The sequence below is a fragment of the Procambarus clarkii genome, chromosome 70 (genome assembly GCF_040958095.1).
Source record: "Procambarus clarkii isolate CNS0578487 chromosome 70, FALCON_Pclarkii_2.0, whole genome shotgun sequence".
NCBI lineage: Eukaryota > Metazoa > Arthropoda > Malacostraca > Decapoda > Cambaridae > Procambarus > Procambarus clarkii.
In genome coordinates, this window is record NC_091219.1 from 22,838,053 (window position 1) to 22,852,139 (window position 14,087).

Below are 14,087 nucleotides of genomic sequence, written 5' to 3' on the forward strand. Positions count from 1 at the left end.
CCTGCAAGTTCCAGTTTGCACTGTTCTACTTTCTTCAGATCCATCCAGGAGTTCTCGTCTAATGACACTTTTAAGGGACCTATTTGATAACTCAAGATTCCGTTCAATACTGTCTTTATTTACTGCAGCCTTAGCAAGGGCGTCAACTTTGTCATGTTCCTGCATGCCAATGTGAGAAGGAATCCACAACATTTTTATATTTATCCCCTTATTAAGTATTCTTATATATCTACGTCTAGCTTCCAAGACAAGCACGTTATTACTTGATTACAAACTGTTTATTGCTCGTAGTGAGGAAACGAAGTCGGAAATAATTAAGCTGTCTACTTCAGTGTTGTCAATAATTCTGAGTGCTACCAGTATTGCTACCAACTCTGCATTGTGGACACCCAGTTACTAATTTTTATATTCCTTTGAATTGTGCTGCCATCGGGCTGATGAGCAATAATAGCACTTCCTGCCCTCCCTGTAGCTGTATTGAGTGATCCGTCAGAGTATATGGTCTGTGCAGTGTTTTTAGTTTGTATATTGTAAATGTGTTCTATGGTCAATCATAAAAAATCAATCGTCTCAGGATATGGTGCTTAATTTAGCAGCAGGCTGAGCATGAGGGTTGCTTGTGATTAGTTTCTTGGTGGGGTATGCAGGGGTCAGGATGTCAAAAGGTACTATCTGCCAGGGTGGAAGGAAGTGCTGTACTCTTTCATCTGTATATACATCGTGCAGTCCCATCATTTTAATACGAGTGGCTGCTCTTTAAATCCATTTAGACTCGCTGGTTCAATTTCGTATGTGTTCTAACAGTTCAACTGAATCAATGTTGCTTTTGTTATCACGCTGAAGCTTTAGTCCCATCATAGGATTGATTTCAAATATTCTATCTTGAATGCTAAGTATGTTTAATTCTTTCCGCATATTGCGAACTTTGGTAGTTATAGGACAGCCAAGTATAATTCTGAGTGCTTCATTTTGCATTTTTTCCAGTCTATCAATACTTCAGCCATTTTGCAGGACTAAAGCTGGTGTATGATAGTCTATCAGAGACCTTATATATGCTAAGTACATCATTTTTGCTATTCTAATATTAGCACCATATTTCGGGCTGTACCCCACTACAGTTCTGAGAGCCTTGAGTCTCTCTACATTGTTGATGTAACTTATTGACTGCAGTTGAGGTACAAGGGACAGAGACACCAAGGTATTTGAAAAAGGAGACATAGTCAATTGATACGTTATCTATCTTAAGTGCCCGTGGTCCACTTTTGCGATTACCAATTGTCTGTTAAATACCTTAGTATTAGCAGCGTTGATTATAAGACCAAGGTTCTCACAAGCTATATGTATACAATTTAAGAGTGTTTGCATTTCACGTTGGGTTTTATTATGTACAAGGATGTCATCTGCATGGCTGGTAGTGACAGTCAACCTGTCCTCTCAAATGATGCACCGCATTTTGATCCCCAAACGGATAAAATACGGGGTACTATGAAAAATAGCGAATATCAAACAACCTCGTTTTCTATGCGTAGGTTGGTTAGGTAGGTAGGTTCGGGTTCATGCGCTTTAGTATCCCGTATTTTGTCCATTGTAACAACCCAAGAGAGCGGGCTGGTTTGCAAGCCAGCATGTCATTGCCACTGGGACAAGAACCCCACCCAACCCCCATTTTTTAAACCTAAACAACATAAAAGATATAATACTTTACAAGTTTTAATGTATTAGTATTTAATCGATTAGATATATTTCAGCGGACACCTGTAAAGAATATAACCAATAGTCTCAAGGGTCATAGTAGGAAGCCAGCGCCCACAACACAAGACGCTCAGCCAACAGCCTCATGCTAGCTGTGCCAATTCTCAAGACGATCATTCCCTCCTCTGAGGACTGGCTGGCCCTTGGGACATGCTTCCTCACCAAGTTCATGCTAGTGACCCCAAGTCACTGGAGCAGACGAAGGGTCTAGAGGCACGCAACTCACCTGCAAGAGAAGAAACATATTTAATTCCTTGTTTCAGTAACCATCCGTTGATCAGTAATATTCTTAAGCAAGTAGGCAAGCAAATTATAGAGAATGAGTTTACAGTGAGAGTAGAAGGTAGATTTTACAGCGAGAGTAGAAGGTAGAGTTTACAGCGAGAGTAGAAGGTAGAGTTTACAGCGAGAGTAGAAGGTAGAGTTTACAGCGAGAGTAGAAGGTAGAGTTTACAGCGAGAGTAGAAGGTAGAGTTTACAGCGAGAGTAGAAGGTAGAGTTTACAGCAAGAGTAGAAGGTAGATTTTACAGCGAGAGTAGAAGGTAGAGTTTACAGTGAGAGTAGAAGGTAGAGTTTACAGTGAGAGTAGAAGGTAGAGTTTACAGTGAGAGTAGAAGGTAGAGTTTACAGTGAGAGTAGAAGGTAGAGTTTACAGCGACAGTAGAAGGTAGAGTTTACAGTGACAGTAGAAGGTAGAGTTTACAGTGACAGTAGAAGGTAGATTTTACAGTGACAGTGGAAGGTAGAGTTTACAGTGACGGTAGAAGGTAGAGTTTACAGTGACAGTAGAAGGTAGAGTTTACAGTGACAGTAGAAGGTAGAGTTTACAGTGACAGTAGAAGGTAGAGTTTACAGTGACAGTAGAAGGTAGAGTTTACAGTGAGAGAGATGAAGGTAGAGTTTACAGTGACAGTAGAAGGTAGAGTTTACAGTGACAGTAGAAGGTTGCCGACCACCACCACCATAAAATGTTAAAATAAAACCCTCCACTAAATATGCAAAATTCTGAACACTATTAAACAATTCAACTGCAAATTTAACAAGCGATTTCCTTCTCCCTAAACATTGACATCATATAATATAATGACATATTATAATGACATGATACCGTAACCCGACCGTCCCCTCCTCCCCCCTTTCCCATCCTTCACTTACTCATCCTCCCTTCCCTCTTCCTTCATTTCTCTCCCCCCCCGCCCCCGCCCCCCTCTACCTCCTGTAGAGAGGACGAGAAGAATGATTAACATCGTTCAAAATGGAATGACAAAAGTGAACAAGTTCGCATGAACATAGTCCAGCTCCTAGACTTCTTCCTCGCTTGGGCTGGACGGTAGAGCGACGGAAGAGGGTCATGCAGGTCGGCGTTCAATCCCCGACCGTCCAACTGGTTGGGCACCATTCCTTCCCACCGTCCCATCCCATATCCTTATCCTGACCCCTTCCCAGTGCTATATAGTCGTAATGGCTTGGCGCTTTCCCCTGATAATTCCATTCTATGGGCCAGTGCCGGCGGTGCTGTCCCGGGCCAATACCATGTTAAGGAAACGTCTCCAGTTGTTATTTTCTTGGTGTGTGTGTGTGTTACGGTTCTCCGTTAACCTCCATCATTCGTGGCAACAAATGTAGTGAAAGGAGGAGGTGGAAGCCTAATAAATCTCTGCAGACGCCGCAGAAAATGGAATATTCAATGGAAAGGAAATTGGGATATTTTTCCTGCTTTCCTCTTTTGCTCTTCCTGTTACTTTACCTTTTCTTCCCCCTTTTCTTCCCCCCTTTCTTCCCCTCCTCCTCTTCCTCCTCCTCAGCAGCAGCGCGACCTCCTCGTCTTCCCCCCCCCCTCCCTCTTTTTTTTATTATTATTATTTTCTACCACAGACGTGGCCACATATTAACAATGCTAACCAATTATTTACATTTTCTTCTGTCCTCCATGGACAGGGTGAGAGATCTGTTAAACATATAGTTCAAGGATTTATTGAACAATCAACCACAGAAGGTGAACACAGTAGAAGACCCGGGTGGAGGCCACACACACAGGAGAAGACCCGGGTGGAGGCCACACACACAGGAGAAGACCCGGGTGGAGGCCACACACACAGTAGAAGACCCGGGTGGAGGCCACACACACAGTAGAAGACCCGGGTGGAGGCCACACACACAGTAGAAGACCCGGGTGGAGGCCACACACACAGTAGAAGACCCGGGTGGAGGCCACACACACAGTAGAAGACCCGGGTGGAGGCCACACACAGTAGAAGACCCGGGTGGAGGCCACACACAGTAGAAGACCCGGGTGGAGGCCACACACAGTAGAAGACCCGGGTGGAGGCCACACACAGTAGAAGACCCGGGTGGAGGCCACACACACAGGAGAAGACCCGGGTGGAGGCCACACACACAGTAGAAGACCCGGGTGGAGGCCACACACACAGTAGAAGACCCGGGTGGAGGCCACACACACAGTAGAAGACCCGGGTGGAGGCCACACACACAGGAGAAGACCCGGGTGGAGGCCACACACACAGTAGAAGACCCGGGTGGAGGCCACACACAGCAGAAGACCCGGGTGGAGGCCACACACACAGTAGAAGACCCGGGTGGAGGCCACACACAGTAGAAGACCCGGGTGGAGGCCACACACAGTAGAAGACCCGGGTGGAGGCCACACACAGTAGAAGACCCGGGTGGAGGCCACACACAGTAGAAGACCCGGGTGGAGGCCACACACAGTAGAAGACCCGGGTGGAGGCCACACACACAGTAGAAGACCCGGGTGGAGGCCACACACAGCAGAAGACCCGGGTGGAGGCCACACACACAGTAGAAGACCCGGGTGGAGGCCACACACACAGTAGAAGACCCGGGTGGAGGCCACACACACAGTAGAAGACCCGGGTGGAGGCCAGACACACAGTACAAGACCCGGGTAGAGGCCAGACACACAGTACAAGACCCGGGTGGAGGCCAGACACACAGTAGAAGACCCGGGTGGAGGCCAGACACACACAGTAGAAGACCCGGGTGGAGGCCACACACACAGTAGAAGACCCGGGTGGAGGCCAGACACACAGTAGAAGACCCGGGTGGAGGCCACACACACAGTAGAAGACCCGGGTGGAGGCCACACATACAGTAGAAGGCCCGGGTGGAGGCCACTCACACAGGAGAAGACCCGGGTGGAGGCCACACACACAGTAGAAGACCCGGGTGGAGGCCACACACACAGGAGAAGACCCGGGTGGAGGCCAGACACACAGTAGAAGACCCGGGTGGAGGCCACACACACAGAAGGCCCGGGTGGAGGCCACACACACAGTAGAAGACCCGGGTGGAGGCCAGACACACAGTAGAAGACCCGGGTGGAGGCCACACACACAGGAGAAGACCCGGGTGGAGGCCACACACACAGTAGAAGACCCGGGTGGAGGCCACACGCACAGGAGAAGACCCGGGTGGAGGCCACACACACAGGAGAAGACCCGGGTGGAGGCCACACACACAGAAGAAGACCCGGGTGGAGGCCAGACACACAGGAGAAGACCCGGGTGGAGGCCACACACACAGTAGAAGACCCGGGTGGAGGCCACACACACAGGAGAAGACCCGGGTGGAGGCCACACACACAGGAGAAGACCCGGGTGGAGGCCACACACACAGGAGAAGACCCGGGTGGAGGCCAGACACACAGTAGAAGACCCGGGTGGAGGCCACACACACAGGAGAACCACAGAGGTACAAGTATTCCCCTCTAGCGTCGTGGTCCGGCGAGTGATAATCCTGCAGCAGAACACTAACCCGAGGTGAAAGCTGGCATTGTCTGCACAAAATTAAAAACCTCGCTCTAAGGCACATTACAATTGTCTGCAGAAAACGGGTTTCGTCTGAAAATGTATAAATTTCCGGACGAATCTAGTTGGTGATTCGTCTAGCTGGTTGATGAAACAATGATGGACCTTGGCGACCCTGGAGTACTTCGCGGACCCTGGAGAACTCCACTAATATTGGCAACACTGCTCAGCTTGTGGGGTGCTGCAGTTTCCTCTCAATTGACTTGAAAAAAAATTGCAATAAACTGTTGGCAATTTGTGAACTGGGAAGTCGGAATCCTGCAACCTATTTACTTGGCATTTTCTTGTATCTTATCTTGAGGTTATCTTGAGATGATTTCGGGGCTTTTAGTGTCCCTGCGGCCCGGTCCTCGACCAGGCCTCCACCCCCCAGGTAGCAGCCCGTGACAGCTGACTAACACCCAGCTACCTATTTTACTGCTAGGTAACAGGGGCATAGAGTGAAAGAAACTCTGCCCATTGTTTACACCGGCGCCCGGGATCGAACCTGGGACCACAGGATTACAAGTATAGCGTGCTGTCCGCTTGGCCGACCGGCTCCCAAGGCAACAGGTACAACAGGGCTGGCAGGCAGGCGGGGGCCCGGAGCTACACCTCACTTCCCCGCAATCACCGAGAGTCAAGTACTACTGTGGCAGGACTGAACAAACCTGAACAGAAATTGAATTGGAAGCTTGGGGTGGGATGTGGATGAGGGGTGAGGGGGGTGAGGAGTGAGGGGTGAGGGGCGTGAGAGGTGAGGGGGTGAGAGGTGAGGCTTGCGCTGGTTTCTGTAGTCCGGGAGAGAGAGAGAGTTATTGACCCCACGGACAAATCTCTCGCCTTTAATGCAGTGTGACCTAAATATACCGCCCACTACCCTATGCCTGCTCGCCGCCATCTTGGATTTGCCTTGAACGTATGCAACAGGAAAATAGGAATGTAATGGGAGAAGGGGTAATCACCGCAAGGTCAGGTAAGGGGTGGTATAGAGAAATGAAATGAAATAAAATGAAATGAGAGAAAGAAAGAGACACAGAGACACAGAGACAGAAGAAATAAAGGTTCATATGTACTCTACGTCCATATCTTCACCTCATCTTGCATGTGTTTCCAAACAAACAGATGTGCCTAAGCTATGCTTGAGACACTCCAGCGCGTCTTCACCTATTATAGGGGGAAACACTGTAATGTCGCTGTATTATCCGGGAGCGCCTGTAGTGCCGACACCCAGCTGCAGGAGAGGTAGGGAGTGGGTACAGGCGTCGGGGTCGAGGGGTCTGGGTACAATCGTCGGGGGTCGAGGGTACAGGCGTCGGGGGGTCTGGATACAGGCGTCGGGGGGTCTGGATTCAGGCGTCGGGGGGGTCTGGATACAGGCGTCGGGGGGTCTGGATACAGGCGTCGGGGGGTCTGGATACAGGCGTCGGGGGGTCTGGATACAGGCGTCGGGGGGTCTGGATACAGGCAGAGGACCAGGCCGAGGGGTCTGGATACAGGCAGAGGACCAGGCCGAGGGGTCTGGGTACAGGCAGAGGACCAGGCCGAGGGGTCTGGATACAGGCAGAGGACCAGGCCGAGGGGTCTGGGTACAGGCAGAGGACCAGGCCGAGGGGTCTGGATACAGGCAGAAGACCAGGCCGAGGGGTCTGGGTACAGGCAGAGGACCAGGCCGAGGGGTCTGGATACAGGCAGAGGACCAGGCCGAGGGGTCTGGATACAGGCAGAGGACCAGGCCGAGGGGTCTGGATACAGGCAGAGGACCAGGCCGAGGGGTCTGGATACAGGCAGAGGACCAAGCCGAGGGGTCTGGATACAGGCAGAGGTCCAGGCCGAGGGGTCTGGATACAGGCAGAGGTCCAGGCCGAGGGGTCTGGGTACAGGCAGAGGACCAGGCCGAGGGGTCTGGATACAGGCAGAGGACCAGGCCGAGGGGTCTGGATACAGGCAGAGGACCAGGCCGAGGGGTCTGGATACAGGCAGAGGAGCAGGCCGAGGGGTCTGGGTACAGGCAGAGGACAAGGCCGAGGGGTCTGGATACAGGCAGAGGACCAGGCCGAGGGGTCTGGATACAGGCAGAGGACCAGGCCGAGGGGTCTGGATACAGGCAGAGGACCAGGCCGAGGGGTCTGGATACAGGCAGAGGACCAGGCCGAGGGGTCTGGATACAGGCAGAGGACCTGGCCGAGGGGTCTGGATACAGGCAGAGGTCCAGGCCGAGGGGTCTGGGTACAGGCAGAGGACCAGGCCGAGGGGTCTGGGTACAGGCAGAGGACCAGGTCGAGGGGTCTGGGTACAGGCAGAGGACCAGGCCGAGGGGTCTGGGTACAGGCAGAGGACCAGGCCGAGGGGTCTGGGTACAGGCAGAGGACCAGGTCGAGGGGTCTGGGTACAGGCAGAGGACCAGGTCGAGGGGTCTGGGTACAGGCAGAGGACCAGGCCGAGGGGTCTGGGTACAGGCAGAGGACCAGGTCGAGGGGTCTGGGTACAGGCAGAGGACCAGGCCGAGGGGTCTGGGTACAGGCAGAGGACCAGGTCGAGGGGTCTGGGTACAGGCAGAGGACCAGGTCGAGGGGTCTGGGTACAGGCAGAGGACCAGGCCGAGGGGTCTGGGTACAGGCAGAGGACCAGGCCGAGGGGTCTGGATACAGGCAGAGGAGCAGGCCGAGGGGTCTGGGTACAGGCAGAGGACAAGGCCGAGGGGTCTGGATACAGGCAGAGGACCAGGCCGAGGGGTCTGGATACAGGCAGAGGACCAGGCCGAGGGGTCTGGATACAGGCAGAGGACCAGGCCGAGGGGTCTGGATACAGGCAGAGGACCAGGCCGAGGGGTCTGGATACAGGCAGAGGACCTGGCCGAGGGGTCTGGATACAGGCAGAGGTCCAGGCCGAGGGGTCTGGGTACAGGCAGAGGACCAGGCCGAGGGGTCTGGGTACAGGCAGAGGACCAGGTCGAGGGGTCTGGGTACAGGCAGAGGACCAGGCCGAGGGGTCTGGGTACAGGCAGAGGACCAGGCCGAGGGGTCTGGGTACAGGCAGAGGACCAGGTCGAGGGGTCTGGGTACAGGCAGAGGACCAGGTCGAGGGGTCTGGGTACAGGCAGAGGACCAGGCCGAGGGGTCTGGGTACAGGCAGAGGACCAGGTCGAGGGGTCTGGGTACAGGCAGAGGACCAGGCCGAGGGGTCTGGGTACAGGCAGAGGACCAGGTCGAGGGGTCTGGGTACAGGCAGAGGACCAGGTCGAGGGGTCTGGGTACAGGCAGAGGACCAGGCCGAGGGGTCTGGGTACAGGCAGAGGACCAGGCCGAGGGGTCTGGGTACAGGCAGAGGACCAGGCCGAGGGGTCTGGGTACAGGCAGAGGACCAGGCCGAGGGGTCTGGGTACAGGCAGAGGACCAGGCCGAGGGGTCTGGGTACAGGCAGAGGACCAGGCCGAGGGGTCTGGGTACAGGCAGAGGACCAGGCCGAGGGGTCTGGATACAGGCAGAGGACCAGGCCGAGGGAGTCACTATCCACAAACGCCGTGATTCATAGTAATTTCCCCGACTATAGATGCCGCCGATGAGTCAAACTCGTGACTTGTTTTCCACTTGTGTCGATATATTTGAAAACTATATTTACATGGCATTTATTCTACTTATTCATCATGCACTTCAATAATGCCGCGTCGTTGCCCTCGTCTTTGTGGAGGATGTAAAGTTAGGTTACCTAACTTCCTCATACAAAGGGTCTCATGGACGAGGGATTACCAGAGATTCTTCTCTGTATGTGCTCAAGTGATTGAGTTACCATGCTATAGTGCACAGACTCGCTACACTACGTACCCTCAATGATACCTGACAAGGGCAAGGTATAACTGAAGGCATTAGACATCTCCTTGCCAGTATTTCGAGAAATACATCCCACTATCGTATGTCTCATGGCCAGTACATATATATATATGGCTTGAGATCCCTTCTAATTACTTTTTTTTTTTGCATTTGTACTTCATAATTTGTCCTCCTGATATCTGGGACGTATTATTGTTGCCAAATATCAGTTGATTAAATTGCATTTGCCAATGTTTCCACTATTTTGAAAGTGTTAACTATGTCGTTATGTAGTGATTTAGTGTTGCACAGTCTGCAGGGGTTGTATTTCTCTTCATGACTGTAGTTGTTGTTGTTGCAGGTGTGGCCTACACTACTGTATCGCACTGGACTCTGGCAGGAAGTGATGTGGTGGAGGCTGACTCCATACACAGTTTCAAGTGTAGATATGATAGAGCCCAATAGGCTCAGGAATCTGTACACCTGTTGATTGACGGTTGAGAGGCGGGACCAAAGAGCCAGAGCTCAACCCCCGCAAGCACAACTAGGTGAGTACACTGTTCGAACTTCTTGTTTGCTATTGTTGATCTTCCTAATTGGTTTATGAATCCCATTGCCACTTTCATTTTGTTGGTATTGGCTTCGAAATTTCTGGAGTTCAGATAATTTGAGCTTCGACGTCCACGTGTGGCAGTCGCCGCTTCCTCCCGACCCACCCTGGCGGAGGACAGTCGACGGTGTACACATTAAAGGGAGTGGGGTAATAACCAATGCTGGGCGGTGCCAATAGTGATCCAGCTCCCTTTAACCCCCGCCCCCCCCCCTCCCAGCATCTATCGCAACTGTTTCCCAAGCTAGTTATGCCATTTGGCTCAATGCCGTTGACGAGCCTCTAATGCCAGTGTTGTGGCGCTGTTGAACAGTAAGCCAGTGAGTGTGTGGAGGCTCCTGTTGGTCATATTCCTGTTGGCCTTCCTTCGGCACAAGTCACAGAGCTCCCGACACTCATGTTCCCGTTTGGATTCTTGTCTTCTATACGTACACCACCTTCCTGTTGCTTCCCCCTCTCCTTTCCTCTTCTTTCCTTAACCCGGCATCCCCCTTCGCCCGTTCCATCTTCCATTCCCTCCCCTCTGCCCCCTTCCCTGCGTCCCGAGCCCCCTCTCCCGCGGCCCATCCCAGGCACACACATTCAACATGACGGACTGATGGGAAGGATTTTTCTTCTGATTAAATATGCATGTGGCTCCCACACCTGGCGGGCGCTCGTGCACACCAGACATATTACCTTGTTATCTGCAGGTGTGTGTTGTGGGGTAGGGGGGCGTGTTGGAAGGGTGAAGGGGGGGGCGTGGTGGAAGGGTGAGGGGGGCGTGGTGGAAGGGTGAGGGGGGCGTGGTGGAAGGGTGAGGGGGGCGTGGTGGAAGGGTGAGGGGGGCGTGCTGGAAGGGTGAGGGGGGCGTGCTGGCAGGGTGAGGGGGGCGTGCTGGCAGGGTGAGGGGGGCGTGGTGGAAGGGTGAGGGGGGCGTGGTGGAAGGGTGAGGGAGGCGTGCTGGAAGGGTGAGAGGGGCGTGGTGGAAGAGTTGTCAGGTGAATGGAATATGCAGTAAATAACAAATGATCTTTGTTTGAGCGGTTTGATGGCTGTGAAAGTCTTGTGGAAAAAGCTTGGAGTAGCACCAAACAATGCTACGAGAGCTGCCCTGGGAGCTCCTATATGGATCAGGCTGGAAACTAAGACTGGAAACGGGTTTGCCCTCTCTACAAGAAAGAATATCTCAAACAACAGCTAAGATTATCAGTAAGATAATTGTTTCCTATGATCCAGTCCCAGTACGGCAAGACTTGGTGGTTGGACTTGGCCAAAACAACGAAAAACTCTTGGGTTGCCAGAGCGGAAAAGTCCTAAACAGACAACAATTAAAAAACACGATTCTTAATAGAAGAGGTGATCAACTACACCCAAACTACACTTGTTCCGCGCCGTGGGAAGATCCTACTTTCAAAATAGTAATAGAAAGTCTCCCAGTGAAAAAGGCTGCCCATGATCCGACAATCCTAAGGCGCATAATAGAAGAGCAAATGTATAGCATAGCAGTAGCAGGAGCCACCCACATCTTCACAGACGGATCGGTGGACACAGAATATGAGTGCTGGTGCTGCTCTTTGCACGGCCAGCGTTCAGGCATATTGGAGACTGGGAGGATTAGTATCATCAACCCAAACTGAGCTGTTTGCCATACAACAGGCATTCGCGTATGTGATTGCACAAGACACTCAAAATACAATCATACACACAGACTCAAAAGCTGCACTTCAAATATTAGGACAAAAACAGGGAAAAGATAACGTGGAAATAATTACCACCATTTTGTATCTTGGAGCAGTCGCTAAAGGCAAAGGCCTCAACATAACCCTAAACTGGATCCCATCCCGTGTTGGAATCCCATTAAATGAGAAAACTGGTGAAATTGCTAAATTGGCAACGCGTCATCCAGTGATCCACAAAACAATTCAACCCAGCCTAGAGAACATAAAACACATCACCAAAAAACTCTCACATCTCAACAAAGCCGACCTACACCAGAGAATAGCTGAAGGTTCGCCATCTGCAACATGGTATCTTCAGCCCACCAAGTTAGGTTAAATATCCCAAAAGGAATCCACAGGGAAATAGCAGTTCGGTTATATAGCCTACGTCTAGGTTACAGATGCAACTGGGAGATTGGTGAACCCCGACAGAGAGAGTGCATCTTCTGCCAAACTGTCACAGACAAGCCGCTACTTCACTATCTTCTGGAATGTGAAGCAACCAACGACCTTAGAGCAGCTTTAAGAGTGCCTGAATCTTGCAGTGGCCTGAAGCCATCAACACTGCCACTCTCCTGGTCATAAAAGGTGTCCAGCAGCTGGAGACCCTCATAAACACTCAAGCACTATCCTCCCCCGCGATACCAGCCACAGGGTAAGGACTAACAGTTTAAGTGCGAGCTCACCACACAGTATATCCTTTCACGACCAAAGATCACATTCACTCCAAAAAATCTGCCACTTGCGGGCTATTCATGCCCGTGCCGCCTCTCAGGTGGCTTAATCTTCAAAACTCAATCTTAACCGGTTTAACATTGTTTTGAGTAGCGGGACTGCATAGTAAAGCAAATGTTGGCAAGATTCAAGTTTCCCCTTCTGGTACACCGTGCTCTTCTCGGTGGCTTCCTTAGTCGGGTCTGTATAAATTATGGCCCTTTGTGGTCTACATCGTCCGGGGCGGCGGGTCCAGAGGCCGAGCGGTCCAGGGCGGCGGGTCGAGAGGCCGAGCAGTCCAGAGGCCGAGCGGTCCAGGAGGCCGAGCGGTCCAGGAGGCCGAGCGGTCCAGGAGGCCGAGCGGTCCAGGAGGCCGAGCGGTCCAGGAGGCCGAGCGGTCCAGGAGGCCGAGCAGGCCAGGGCGGCGGGCGGGTCGAGAGGCCGAGCGGTCCAGGAGGAGGTTAACGAGAGGCAACAAAGACTTCGTTAAAATTTAACCCCGGCTCTTACTTCCTCCCTTTACCTCAACCACTCTCCACCTTCCCCTTCCCTTTATTCCCTGCTTTCTTACACACATTCCTTCTCCCCTTTCCCTTCACCCTCTCCTCCCCCTCCCTCTTCCCCCCCTCTCATCCCCTCCCTCTCCCTCCGTCTTCCCATCACAGGGAACACAACGCAACACGCGTTAATCAATACCAATCAAATCATTTACAGCATCTGAACATGGGTGAGCGGCGCGATGGGACGGCACACCTTCCCTCTCTCTCTCTTTTCCCCTTACGTCCGTCCCTCTAACCCTCCCTCCCTCTAGCCTTCTCCCCCATTCCGTCACTCCCTTACTCTCTCCACCCACCGACCCACCGTGGCGTGGAAGAACGTTCAATAATTAAGGCTCCCGTGATGAAAAATTACGTCAAGAAGAGACCTTCTTGAGAAGAGACATCAAGAAGAGAAGAGACATCAAGAAGAGAAGAGTTCTTCACAACTGGTGGGTCCCAGTTAAGACCCACCCCACAGCTGGTGGGTCCCAGTTAAGACCCACCCCACAGCTGGTGGGCCCCAAAGACCCCCCCCCCCTCCGTAGCCAAATACCGCACATACACTCGACGAACACTTTGGGAACTCTTCACCTCGCTTCATGCAGGTCGGCGTTCAATCCCCGAAAGTCCAAGTCGTTGGGCATCATTCCTCCTTCCCCCCCCCCCCCATCCCAAATCCTTATCCCGACCCCTTCCAAGTACTATATAGTCGTAATTGCTTGGCCCTTCCCCCCTGATAATTCCCTTCACTTCCCTTTTTCTATTTTCTTCTTCCTTCTCTTATACTCTTTTTGGTTCCCTACCCACTTCTCTGTTCTGTTTCTTCTTCCCTCTCTCCCATTTCCATTGCCCCCTTCGTCTTTCCCCTTCAGTCCCTGTTTCTCCCAACCAAACCCCCTCCTCTCCCTCTCCCTCCTCTCCCTCCCCCTTCCTCTCCCTCCCCCTCCCTCTCCCTCCCCCTTCCTCTCCCTCTCCCTCCTCCAACAGCTCTACATAATAATTCAGACAACATAAACATGGTCTCTACTTTTTTAGAGATGTTATTTTCCTATTCTTTTGTTCCTGGATGTTGTTTGTTCTGTTCTACCGAGTTCTTCGAGGTCACTCCCTCGCCTTACAAAAGTCTTACAGAATT

At 52.1% G+C, this 14,087-nt stretch overlaps 1 protein-coding gene across 19 annotated transcripts in view; it reads right to left on the bottom strand.

The window, feature by feature from the left end:
• LOC123775303 (disintegrin and metalloproteinase domain-containing protein mind-meld) overlaps positions 1-14,087 on the bottom strand; it is an 890,968-nt gene that overhangs the window by 612,868 nt on the left and 264,013 nt on the right. The gene's annotated exons all lie outside the window — the stretch shown is intronic.